The sequence below is a fragment of the Passer domesticus genome, chromosome Z (genome assembly GCF_036417665.1).
Source record: "Passer domesticus isolate bPasDom1 chromosome Z, bPasDom1.hap1, whole genome shotgun sequence".
NCBI lineage: Eukaryota > Metazoa > Chordata > Aves > Passeriformes > Passeridae > Passer > Passer domesticus.
In genome coordinates this window covers 75,797,895-75,811,023 of record NC_087512.1, presented here as the reverse complement: position 1 = coordinate 75,811,023, position 13,129 = coordinate 75,797,895, and the positions used below count along the sequence as shown (strand labels likewise).

The following is a 13,129-nucleotide window of genomic DNA, read 5'->3' as shown; positions in this document are numbered from 1 at the left end:
CCCTTGCCTGCTGGAGCCAGTGCAGGTGGGATCTGGAGCCTACAAAGTATCTGCCTTGCAGTGGGCCTCGTTCCAGATGTTTTCCCAGCAGGTGGCTGGTGTGGGTGTAACATGCAGGCTGGGAAGGAAGCAAGATTTGCTTTTACTATAACCTTAGGCAGGAAAGCAGTACAAGTGGCTGGGTTTTGCCATATCTGGCACCTAAGTATTCCAACAAAGGTGAAGGCTATTAGTGTGGAAAAGAAATTCTCTTGGTGTTCCTTCCTTAGAGGAATGCCAGAGTAGTAGAGATGAACATTCCCCCTTCTTCAAGGGAGCTGGAAGAGAGACCTAGAAATTCTGCATGACCTGTTGACTACAGCAATGCTGGTGCACTGTCCCAGTGTGTGTGTCCCCATCAGCTGCCCTGAGAAACATCCCGTTTCTCCAAGTTTCAGGGAAGGAGTGTTGAGGTGAGAGACCAGCTCAGCTGGCCAAAGGAGGGAAAACATCAAGTGACATTATTGGGCACCAGACAATTGAGAAAGGGGGCAGGATGAATGCCGCCACTTGGAGAGAAAGCTTTGCACTTGGTTCTGCACGGAACAATTTGCAAGCTCTAGCTCCTCTCAGAGCCAGAGGAGAGGCAGCGGCAGGAGTCCTCCTGGTTCTGCAGTGCAGGAAATGTGGAATGGGCCCTTGGACAGAGCCAGCTCCTGTGCCTGTTCAGCTGCAGGCACCTTACAGAGAAGCACAGAGGAGAGCCAGAGCTGTCCCGGCTCTGCTTTTCCATGTCCAGAGGACTGAGGGGAAAAGCCCCAATGGGGAGCTCCTCAGAGCAAACTTGCAGCAGAAGAAGTAGAAGGGGCAAAGGTGGCCTGTCCCTGTTTCTGTCCCATGGTTCCCCTGGGGTTCTGCATGGAATGTTGGGCTGTGCCCGTAGCAACTGCCCTTGTCTGCTGCTCTTGCGGCCGTTGGTGGAACACTGGTGGAGCAGCGCTGGAGCAGCAGCTGCAGCATCTGCTCCTGGGCTGTCCCTCAGCAGCCACCTTCTGCACTCAGCGCCACAGCTGGCTTCTGCAGCGACATCCTCATCTCCTCGTCTGCCGCCAGGCATCCCCGCAGCACTTTGGCACTGAGCAAGGTAAGAAAATACCCGTGGGCCCCCAAAGCACTCACAGAACAGCAGGAGGCTCCAGCTGGCTCTGCCACCAACCACCACAGACACGGTGCGTGGTCACTTTCCCCAGAAGAGGTTGCACATGAAAGCAGGCTGCAACTTCTCCAGGAATAATGCTGCCTCCAGAGGAAATACAGACCTTTCCATAGAGGACGTAGGGAGCTGTCACGGTGCACTTGTAGATTCTCCTTTACTGATCGCCTGATTAGAAGTTCGTGGCACCCATTTAAGTCCTAAAACTACGTTGTGGTGACCCCAAAACCAACTGGTCGTTCCGAAGGAATTCAGGGGTTCAGTGTCCACAAATCCTGTTACGCCCTCACTCTGGTCACACCTGCTGCAAAGCTTCAAAAACCAGAAGGATGGGACTTCTCCTCTGGGATGCCTGCCCATCAGAGCATGCAAGGAGTTTGCTGGGCTTGTCCTGCAATACTGGCTTTCATCCTCCAAAATGATCTGGTTGCAGCAATTCTTTTGTACTCACATACTTACATCACTTCCAGACACTGGAACAATATTCTATTTTCATAGCTTCCTTGATTTTTTTCCACCTGCCTTGCATCTCTTTTCCAGAGAGATATTGCCATAGATTTGTCTGTGTTGTTCAATGTGTGTAGGGCTGGCTCTGCCTCACGGTCAGAGGCAGCTGTGAGATGCCCTCTTGAGTGGTGCTTCTCAGGGACACAATCACAGTATCACAGCATTTTCTGGGCTGGAAGGGACTCCCAGAGATCATGGAGCCCAGCACCTGGGCCTGCTCAGGACAGCCGCAAGAATCCCAGCCTGTGCCCAAGAGCAGTGTCCAAAGACTTTTGGAGCTCTCTCAGCCTTGGTGCTGGGAGCCCTTCCCTGGGGAGGCAGTTCCAGTGCCCAAGCCCCCTCTGGCTGAAGAACCTTTTCCTTCCATCCAACCCAAGCCTGCAGTAGTGCATCTTCCATGCATCCTCTTGGCTCTTCTCACTGACCCCAAGACTCAAGGCACTCTAGTGCCTGCCCTTCAGCTTTCCTTCTTCAGGAAGCTGCAGACTGCTAGAGGGACCTGCCTCAGACATTCCAAGTGAAAAACACAGCAATGACACCTAATGGAGAGGAGCTGGGACAGAGGAGCTTGGGGTTTTCAGTGGTGAGGATGAGAAGCAAGGCTACCGACACATCTTGGCAGAATGAGTTTCATCTGGAGCGTTGTTTTGATCTCTTTCAGGTGGAAAGGAGAGGCACAATGAAGAGGAAAGCAAGAGTCGTCACTAAGCCGTGAGTTTTGGCCTAGGGTTAAAGGACAGCAAACTTGAGGAATGGCGAGCAGGACAACTGCTCTTTCAGAGTCACGGTGGGATTGGTCCAAGGCTGTGGCTGCACACCAGGTGTCTCTTGACCACTTGCCTTTCTTACGTCCATCTCCTTCTTCCTCTAGACACATCAATGTTGGCAGTGACTTTCAGGCTGAGCTCCCCGAGGTGCAGACCGGGCCGCCAAGTGAGGATGAAGAGCCTGCAACCCTGGTCTGGAAGCCCTTGGAGGAAGACGACCCTGACCTGGAAAAACCGGACAGAGGTAGCTGTCTAGCTTTCCTTCCACTCCTGAGATAGTCAGGCATGTAAAATGCTGATTTTTGGGTAAAAAGGCAGCTTTTGGCAGGCTCTGCTTCTCTCCTTGTCATGCCCATCTTCCCTTGTGGAAGTGGTAGGCGTAAGGACAATGCTCTACTTCTGCAGCCGAGCAGGAAAAAGAGCAACTGTGCTGCTATCGAAATGGTTCAGAGGCATGTGCCACTGGAAGAGGGGAGATTGGCCCCCAGTCCTTATGACAAAAACTGCATGGAAGGGAGAGGCAGCACTAGGTGGGCCCTTGCTTCAGCTGCCCCTTGCTTTGCTCTCCCTTTCGTGCTCTCCAAGCTGCAGGCTTTAGCTCTTGTGCTTTCCTTCTGCCTTGTATGGAAAGCCTTCCACTTTGCTGGCTCAAGACTGACTTTGGGTGGGTTTTTGTTGTGCTTGCAGTCAGAGAACTGTTGGACATGGCCAGCTCCCGTGGCCTTCCCGGGGCAGCAGCTCAGCTGGAGCTCGCCCTGCACTGCCTGCACCAGGCTCGCAGCAGCGTTCCGGTAGGAAGCGGCTGTTTGGGCGCGGGCAAGAGTGGGCAGGGAATTGATAAGGCCCGGGCAGCGGGACAGCCTTTCCTGGCTGCTCCTTGTAGAAGGGAGTTCACAAGCAGCAGAGCACTCGCTGCCTGCTGTGTCTCGTCTAGCTGCGGCAGGGCTGAGCCCAAATGGCTCCAGCAGGGACAAGATCTCTCCTGGAGGCAGCGCCGCAGGGTCCTGCAGCCTGCTGCCTTGAAAACCTCCTGGAGATCTGTGTTCTCGAAGACATTTTGAGGGACAATTGCCAGAAGCCGCAGTCAGCTGAGGCAATTTGGGGTGCAGGAGGAGCAAAATCATGGAGTTGGAGAGGAAAATGCTACCCTTGGGGAGCAGGAGCCAAGGGCTGGGCAGCAGAAACGAGGGACTGGGAGCAAAGCACAATCTTTGACCCATATGAGAGCCAGGGGCCTGAATCCTCAGCTGAAGAGGCAAAGCGGCTGAAAGCAGCATGGGTGGGGTTTGGCTCCTTTTTTGTGTTGTGGGGCAGCTCAAGCCTTTTTCCCTTGCATCTTGCAGGAGGCTCTGGAGATGTTGCTCTCGGGGGGGCCTCCAACAGCTCAAGACCATCCCTTGGCTGATTATCATTATGCAGGTAACCTAAGCCCAGCTTCTTCCTTCACTGACACATGCTGCCGTGCCCTTAATGGCCGTGTCAAGCATTTCTGCTTCAATTAGTTGTGCTTTAAACTAGCACAAGATCTCGCCTTCTCTGGGGATGGGGAAAGCACCAGCATCTACTCCTTCAGCTTGACTCGTTTTCCATGCCTTTTTCCCTGGGGAATGCCTGCTCTCGTCTTCATCACCTTCTGAGGGAGCAGACATGCACACACGTGAATGATGGCTGGTGCCAGCTTGCTTTCGGCAGCCAGTGGGATCTGCTTCAAGTGGCTAGAGGGATCAATTCAGCTGCTGCTTTTTCTTGCCAGGCTCTGATAGATGGACAGCTGAGGAGAAGGAGGCCTTCCAAAAGGCTTTCCACACCTACGGCAAGGATTTCCATCTCATCCAGAAGCAGGTAAAGCCACAGGACATACCTCACCTTGGCAGATCATCAGAAGGGACATGTTAATTATTGCTGGTACCAAATACTGCACCTATGTCCCTCTCTTCTCAAGTACCAAAACTGTTAAAATAGTCACAGAACAGGACATGGAAGGCCTGCGTGAAAATGATGATCCTGCCTCTGCAGCCCTTCTCTCCAGGCTCTTTTGGAAGACAAAGCTCTGTTCTGTCAGACTTGTCTCCCAGGTGTGCTGTTGCTTCCACAACACCTTGTGCTGGGATAACTGCAGTGAACAGGGCAAAGAAGAACTCTGCTAGGGGGACTTGGTGTTGATCTGTGCATTATATGTGTTACCACGTAGCATAAGACTCGGTTTATTACATTGCATAATGCCTCTCTGACTCCTGCATATTGATTTCATTTTACACCCTCCTCAAATTTCTCCATGACTTTAATTCCTACTTTACTCTGTATTCTCATTGTTCTCCAATGCACCCTACAGGATGGCCATTTCAGATTCCTTCTTTTGCTTTTCACAACAGATCCCAAGTAAGACCGTGGCACAGTGTGTGGAGTACTACTACTGCTGGAAAAAAGAGCAGAAACTTGCCAGCAGCACTCTTGCTCAGGTGAGTGGGAAGAAAATCCAGACATGCCAGCAGGGTCAAGAAACTGGCAGAAGGGCACAAACCCTGCTGCAAGCCATGCCAGACACCGCTTTGCCTGGCTCCCTTGGTCCCACGCACTGGGAGAGGCGCAGCAGATGCTGCCCTGACTTTTGTTGTGCTGCTAGCCTAAAATACGGAATTCTGGAGCAGAACTTTGACCCAACAAAGCAGCACTGCCACCAAAATGGGCTTTGACTCTCTACAAATCGGTTTCTCAAGGGCTGGCACCCTCAGGTTCCAATCACACCCTTCATTCCCCACTGCTTGCTAACATCAGCCATCCGGGCTGCCTTCATGGAGATGCTGCCAAATTTTAGAGATCTTTTGTAGCACCCCAGCGTATCCCCAAGATGGAGCTGCCGGTGCTATGGCACCTTTAATACTTTCCTTACCGGCAGAGAACAATTTGCTTCACAGAGAGAGACAGAGAGAGGGAGAGAGAGAGATTATTTTGGGTAGCAGAAAATGGGTAATCATGTGTCTTCACTAGTGTGATTGAATGTAAAAGCCATGCCCTAGACATGTGAGGAGGAAAACCAGAGATAAATAGATGTTAAGCAGAGAGGTAGAAATCAGACATGTAGAACTAGAGATAGCCACGTGTTTATCCCAGCCCCGTAGGGCTGTAGTGAAGGGGAGTATTTTCCTCCAAGTGCTGGGTTGGCAGCCTGCCGCAGCCCACTGCCATATCCAGCCCTTTTCTCAGCTCTTCGGGGTTTGGAAGAAATTGCTTAGGCCGATAGATTTTTGGGGTGGACGCTGTGAGCGTCTCAGCTTTCTGAGAGGAAGGAAGCACTGTAAGGATTCTTTGATTTCCAGACTGCGGGCAAACGGAAGAGGAGGAAAAGCCCTCCCAGAAAGGAGACAGGGGAGACCGGGAAGAGAAGCCGCAAGCGGGCTGGCAGCGCGGAGTGTCCCTGCTGCCAACCGCGCCAGCCGCCCCAGCCGGCGGGAGGCCCCTTTCCGTGCGGGCAGTGCCAACGGTGCGCAAGCTCCTCCTCCTTCTGCTCCCAGCTGCCCCTTTGGCCTAAAGCACGCTGACCCTTTCCAAAGGCACCACAGGGCAAGCTGAGGCCACTTGCAGGATCGCCCCTGGCAGCCCTGCTCAAGCTTACAGCCCACTTGACACCCAAACAGCTTCGTTCAAACCCAGCATTCCCAGTGAAACCTTGCCATGCCCCAACAAGACACAGTTCGTACAAGCAGGAACACATGCATCAAAGCTTGCTTTGATGCTGCTGATCCAATTAAACCTAGGATCAAGCAAAAGGAGGAAGACATTTCAAAGAATTGAAACCAGAAAGATCAGACTCATGGTGCTGATCAATTTACAAATGTGTCACAGCCTGAAAAGGCAGAAATTCATCCAAAAAGTGAGATCTCGGCGCCTGGCTTCATGGTGTGTATGAAATTAACAATGGATGGTTTGTTTCCTGTCTTCCAGGGAGTTTGAAACCATCAAGGAGAGGAACAAGCACAGAAGAAGACATCGCCCACGCAAGGATGCACAGCCTCTCCCCAAGAAGAAAAGGCCAAATTAGCCCTGCACTTGTCCAGGACTAGCAAGAGTTAGGCCTCAAGAGGATTAGATAGAAATAAGATAGCTTTTTAAGGTTTTAGGATTCTTTATTTGTCCATTAAATTTACGTGGTAGGAATTTCTCAATTAATTAGTTAAGATACATTAGTAATATAAAAGACGTATTAGTACTATTAGATGATAAGTTGTGTTAAATTACTAGTAGATTAATAGTATGTTATTTATCATTGCATGTAAGAGGTTACGTGTTCACTATGCTCCATCCTTTCTCATTTTGTCTTTGTTGAGACATCATCTGTCTGTATCATTAAACCAAAGTTTGTTCCATTTTCCTTTTTGTCTGCATGAAATCCCTGAGGCAGTGTTCGTTACATTTCCTTGGTGTTGCATGCACGGCATTTGCCCTGAGAGAGCAATGGGGGCACAGGGGTCCCCCCCAGGCCCAGCCCCTGGCTCAGCTGGCAGCACTTCCAGAGGCGTGTCCCCATTGCTGCCAATGAAATCATGGTGGAGCTTCCTCCTTTGATTCCTGAACATCTCAGCTGGGAGTGGCTGGGGAGGCTTTGCTGAATTCAATGAACTGGATCTAAAGGAGTGCCCTTGTCTCACTGTACTTGCTGGGATAAAAGTAGTGGGTTGAGGCCTTTTTGTTGCCCAGCAACATAACTTTGTTTCATTTTGGGGTACAGATGGACTTGAGCACCTTGGAGGACTTTTCTAACCCCTCTGATTCTAGAAAAGAAATATCCACATGCACCACAAAGACACCAGGAGTTCAGATTCAGTTTCTCTTTAAAGGACCAGGCTCTGAGCCTCCAGTAATGTCCTTAGCTAAAGCAGAGCGGCTGTGAACCTGATCCTCTCACTTCTCACAGCTTTGGTATTTGCGCCAAAGAAGAATCCAAGTCACTCTTTTACCGAGCCCAGCAAATGGCTCTGCCTAGCAAGGCTTTGGCAGCAGGGGCTGTGGAGGATGGCGAGGGGGCGAGGCAGGGGGGAATGACCAGGCTGCTTCTGGGAAGCCAACCAAAGCTTGCCCTTGCCTGCTGGAGCCAGTGCAGGTGGGATCTGGAGCCTACAAAGTATCTGCCTTGCAGTGGGCCTCGTTCCAGATGTTTTCCCAGCAGGTGGCTGGTGTGGGTGTAACATGCAGGCTGGGAAGGAAGCAAGATTTGCTTTTACTATAACCTTAGGCAGGAAAGCAGTACAAGTGGCTGGGTTTTGCCATATCTGGCACCTAAGTATTCCAACAAAGGTGAAGGCTATTAGTGTGGAAAAGAAATTCTCTTGGTGTTCCTTCCTTAGAGGAATGCCAGAGTAGTAGAGATGAACATTCCCCCTTCTTCAAGGGAGCTGGAAGAGAGACCTAGAAATTCTGCATGACCTGTTGACTACAGCAATGCTGGTGCACTGTCCCAGTGTGTGTGTCCCCATCAGCTGCCCTGAGAAACATCCCGTTTCTCCAAGTTTCAGGGAAGGAGTGTTGAGGTGAGAGACCAGCTCAGCTGGCCAAAGGAGGGAAAACATCAAGTGACATTATTGGGCACCAGACAATTGAGAAAGGGGGCAGGATGAATGCCGCCACTTGGAGAGAAAGCTTTGCACTTGGTTCTGCACGGAACAATTTGCAAGCTCTAGCTCCTCTCAGAGCCAGAGGAGAGGCAGCGGCAGGAGTCCTCCTGGTTCTGCAGTGCAGGAAATGTGGAATGGGCCCTTGGACAGAGCCAGCTCCTGTGCCTGTTCAGCTGCAGGCACCTTACAGAGAAGCACAGAGGAGAGCCAGAGCTGTCCCGGCTCTGCTTTTCCATGTCCAGAGGACTGAGGGGAAAAGCCCCAATGGGGAGCTCCTCAGAGCAAACTTGCAGCAGAAGAAGTAGAAGGGGCAAAGGTGGCCTGTCCCTGTTTCTGTCCCATGGTTCCCCTGGGGTTCTGCATGGAATGTTGGGCTGTGCCCGTAGCAACTGCCCTTGTCTGCTGCTCTTGCGGCCGTTGGTGGAACACTGGTGGAGCAGCGCTGGAGCAGCAGCTGCAGCATCTGCTCCTGGGCTGTCCCTCAGCAGCCACCTTCTGCACTCAGCGCCACAGCTGGCTTCTGCAGCGACATCCTCATCTCCTCGTCTGCCGCCAGGCATCCCCGCAGCACTTTGGCACTGAGCAAGGTAAGAAAATACCCGTGGGCCCCCAAAGCACTCACAGAACAGCAGGAGGCTCCAGCTGGCTCTGCCACCAACCACCACAGACACGGTGCGTGGTCACTTTCCCCAGAAGAGGTTGCACATGAAAGCAGGCTGCAACTTCTCCAGGAATAATGCTGCCTCCAGAGGAAATACAGACCTTTCCATAGAGGACGTAGGGAGCTGTCACGGTGCACTTGTAGATTCTCCTTTACTGATCGCCTGATTAGAAGTTCGTGGCACCCATTTAAGTCCTAAAACTACGTTGTGGTGACCCCAAAACCAACTGGTCGTTCCGAAGGAATTCAGGGGTTCAGTGTCCACAAATCCTGTTACGCCCTCACTCTGGTCACACCTGCTGCAAAGCTTCAAAAACCAGAAGGATGGGACTTCTCCTCTGGGATGCCTGCCCATCAGAGCATGCAAGGAGTTTGCTGGGCTTGTCCTGCAATACTGGCTTTCATCCTCCAAAATGATCTGGTTGCAGCAATTCTTTTGTACTCACATACTTACATCACTTCCAGACACTGGAACAATATTCTATTTTCATAGCTTCCTTGATTTTTTTCCACCTGCCTTGCATCTCTTTTCCAGAGAGATATTGCCATAGATTTGTCTGTGTTGTTCAATGTGTGTAGGGCTGGCTCTGCCTCACGGTCAGAGGCAGCTGTGAGATGCCCTCTTGAGTGGTGCTTCTCAGGGACACAATCACAGTATCACAGCATTTTCTGGGCTGGAAGGGACTCCCAGAGATCATGGAGCCCAGCACCTGGGCCTGCTCAGGACAGCCTCAAGAATCCCAGCCTGTGCCCAAGAGCAGTGTCCAAAGACTTTTGGAGCTCTCTCAGCCTTGGTGCTGGGAGCCCTTCCCTGGGGAGGCAGTTCCAGTGCCCAAGCCCCCTCTGGCTGAAGAACCTTTTCCTTCCATCCAACCCAAGCCTGCAGTAGTGCATCTTCCATGCATCCTCTTGGCTCTTCTCACTGACCCCAAGACTCAAGGCACTCTAGTGCCTGCCCTTCAGCTTTCCTTCTTCAGGAAGCTGCAGACTGCTAGAGGGACCTGCCTCAGACATTCCAAGTGAAAAACACAGCAATGACACCTAATGGAGAGGAGCTGGGACAGAGGAGCTTGGGGTTTTCAGTGGTGAGGATGAGAAGCAAGGCTACCGACACATCTTGGCAGAATGAGTTTCATCTGGAGCGTTGTTTTGATCTCTTTCAGGTGGAAAGGAGAGGCACAATGAAGAGGAAAGCAAGAGTCGTCACTAAGCCGTGAGTTTTGGCCTAGGGTTAAAGGACAGCAAACTTGAGGAATGGCGAGCAGGACAACTGCTCTTTCAGAGTCACGGTGGGATTGGTCCAAGGCTGTGGCTGCACACCAGGTGTCTCTTGACCACTTGCCTTTCTTACGTCCACCTCCTTCTTCCTCTAGACACATCAATGTTGGCAGTGACTTTCAGGCTGAGCTCCCCGAGGTGCAGACCGGGCCGCCAAGTGAGGATGAAGAGCCTGCAACCCTGGTCTGGAAGCCCTTGGAGGAAGACGACCCTGACCTGGAAAAACCGGACAGAGGTAGCTGTCTAGCTTTCCTTCCACTCCTGAGATAGTCAGGCATGTAAAATGCTGATTTTTGGGTAAAAAGGCAGCTTTTGGCAGGCTCTGCTTCTCTCCTTGTCATGCCCATCTTCCCTTGTGGAAGTGGTAGGCGTAAGGACAATGCTCTGCTTCTGCAGCCGAGCAGGAAAAAGAGCAACTGTGCTGCTATCGAAATGGTTCAGAGGCATGTGCCACTGGAAGAGGGGAGATTGGCCCCCAGTCCTTATGACAAAAACTGCATGGAAGGGAGAGGCAGCACTAGGTGGGCCCTTGCTTCAGCTGCCCCTTGCTTTGCTCTCCCTTTCGTGCTCTCCAAGCTGCAGGCTTTAGCTCTTGTGCTTTCCTTCTGCCTTGTATGGAAAGCCTTCCACTTTGCTGGCTCAAGACTGACTTTGGGTGGGTTTTTGTTGTGCTTGCAGTCAGAGAACTGTTGGACATGGCCAGCTCCCGTGGCCTTCCCGGGGCAGCAGCTCAGCTGGAGCTCGCCCTGCACTGCCTGCACCAGGCTCGCGGCAGCGTTCCGGTAGGAAGCGGCTGTTTGGGCGCGGGCAAGAGTGGGCAGGGAATTGATAAGGCCCGGGCAGCGGGACAGCCTTTCCTGGCTGCTCCTTGTAGAAGGGAGTTCACAAGCAGCAGAGCACTCGCTGCCTGCTGTGTCTCGTCCAGCTGCGGCAGGGCTGAGCCCAAATGGCTCCAGCAGGGACAAGATCTCTCCTGGAGGCAGCGCCGCAGGGTCCTGCAGCCTGCTGCCTTGAAAACCTCCTGGAGATCTGTGTTCTCGAAGACATTTTGAGGGACAATTGCCAGAAGCCGCAGTCAGCTGAGGCAATTTGGGGTGCAGGAGGAGCAAAATCATGGAGTTGGAGAGGAAAATGCTACCCTTGGGGAGCAGGAGCCAAGGGCTGGGCAGCAGAAACGAGGGACTGGGAGCAAAGCACAATCTTTGACCCATATGAGAGCCAGGGGCCTGAATCCTCAGCTGAAGAGGCAAAGCGGCTGAAAGCAGCATGGGTGGGGTTTGGCTCCTTTTTTGTGTTGTGGGGCAGCTCAAGCCTTTTTCCCTTGCATCTTGCAGGAGGCTCTGGAGATGTTGCTCTCGGGGGGCCTCCAACAGCTCAAGACCATCCCTTGGCTGATTATCATTATGCAGGTAACCTAAGCCCAGCTTCTTCCTTCACTGACACATGCTGCCGTGCCCTTAATGGCCGTGTCAAGCATTTCTGCTTCAATTAGTTGTGCTTTAAACTAGCACAAGATCTCGCCTTCTCTGGGGATGGGGAAAGCACCAGCATCTACTCCTTCAGCTTGACTCGTTTTCCATGCCTTTTTCCCTGGGGAATGCCTGCTCTCGTCTTCATCACCTTCTGAGGGAGCAGACATGCACACACGTGAATGATGGCTGGTGCCAGCTTGCTTTCGGCAGCCAGTGGGATCTGCTTCAAGTGGCTAGAGGGATCAATTCAGCTGCTGCTTTTTCTTGCCAGGCTCTGATAGATGGACAGCTGAGGAGAAGGAGGCCTTCCAAAAGGCTTTCCACACCTACGGCAAGGATTTCCATCTCATCCAGAAGCAGGTAAAGCCACAGGACATACCTCACCTTGGCAGATCATCAGAAGGGACATGTTAATTATTGCTGGTACCAAATACTGCACCTATGTCCCTCTCTTCTCAAGTACCAAAACTGTTAAAGTAGTCACAGAACAGGACATGGAAGGCCTGCGTGAAAATGATGATCCTGCCTCTGCAGCCCTTCTCTCCAGGCTCTTTTGGAAGACAAAGCTCTGTTCTGTCAGACTTGTCTCCCAGGTGTGCTGTTGCTTCCACAACACCTTGTGCTGGGATAACTGCAGTGAACAGGGCAAAGAAGAACTCTGCTAGGGGGACTTGGTGTTGATCTGTGCATTATATGTGTTACCACGTAGCATAAGACTCGGTTTATTACATTGCATAATGCCTCTCTGACTCCTGCATATTGATTTCATTTTACACCCTCCTCAAATTTCTCCATGACTTTAATTCCTACTTTACTCTGTATTCTCATTGTTCTCCAATGCACCCTACAGGATGGCCATTTCAGATTCCTTCTTTTGCTTTTCACAACAGATCCCAAGTAAGACCGTGGCACAGTGTGTGGAGTACTACTACTGCTGGAAAAAAGAGCAGAAACTTGCCAGCAGCACTCTTGCTCAGGTGAGTGGGAAGAAAATCCAGACATGCCAGCAGGGTCAAGAAACTGGCAGAAGGGCACAAACCCTGCTGCAAGCCATGCCAGACACCGCTTTGCCTGGCTCCCTTGGTCCCACGCACTGGGAGAGGCGCAGCAGATGCTGCCCTGACTTTTGTTGTGCTGCTAGCCTAAAATACGGAATTCTGGAGCAGAACTTTGACCCAACAAAGCAGCACTGCCACCAAAATGGGCTTTGACTCTCTACAAATCGGTTTCTCAAGGGCTGGCACCCTCAGGTTCCAATCACACCCTTCATTCCCCACTGCTTGCTAACATCAGCCATCCGGGCTGCCTTCATGGAGATGCTGCCAAATTTTAGAGATCTTTTGTAGCACCCCAGCGTATCCCCAAGATGGAGCTGCCGGTGCTATGGCACCTTTAATACTTTCCTTACCGGCAGAGAACAATTTGCTTCACAGAGAGAGACAGAGAGAGGGAGAGAGAGAGATTATTTTGGGTAGCAGAAAATGGGTAATCATGTGTCTTCACTAGTGTGATTGAATGTAAAAGCCATGCCCTAGACATGTGAGGAGGAAAACCAGAGATAAATAGATGTTAAGCAGAGAGGTAGAAATCAGACATGTAGAACTAGAGATAGCCACATGTTTATCCCAGCCCCGTAGGGCTGT

General features: G+C 51.7%; 1 protein-coding gene and 2 long non-coding RNA genes across 3 annotated transcripts in view; 2 read left to right on the top strand and 1 right to left on the bottom strand.

Annotated features, from left to right (window-relative positions):
• LOC135289658 (TOG array regulator of axonemal microtubules protein 2-like) overlaps window positions 1-13,129 on the bottom strand; it is a 311,721-nt gene that overhangs the window by 147,963 nt on the left and 150,629 nt on the right. The gene's annotated exons all lie outside the window — the stretch shown is intronic.
• LOC135290497 (uncharacterized) lies at window positions 5,903-6,835 on the top strand. The gene is made up of 2 exons (XR_010353269.1): window positions 5,903-5,947; window positions 6,409-6,835. It is a non-coding gene; the product is annotated as an uncharacterized LOC135290497 (long non-coding RNA).
• On the top strand, window positions 11,338-12,463 carry LOC135290169 (uncharacterized). The gene is made up of 3 exons (XR_010352869.1): window positions 11,338-11,423; window positions 11,758-11,846; window positions 12,377-12,463. It is a non-coding gene; the product is annotated as an uncharacterized LOC135290169 (long non-coding RNA).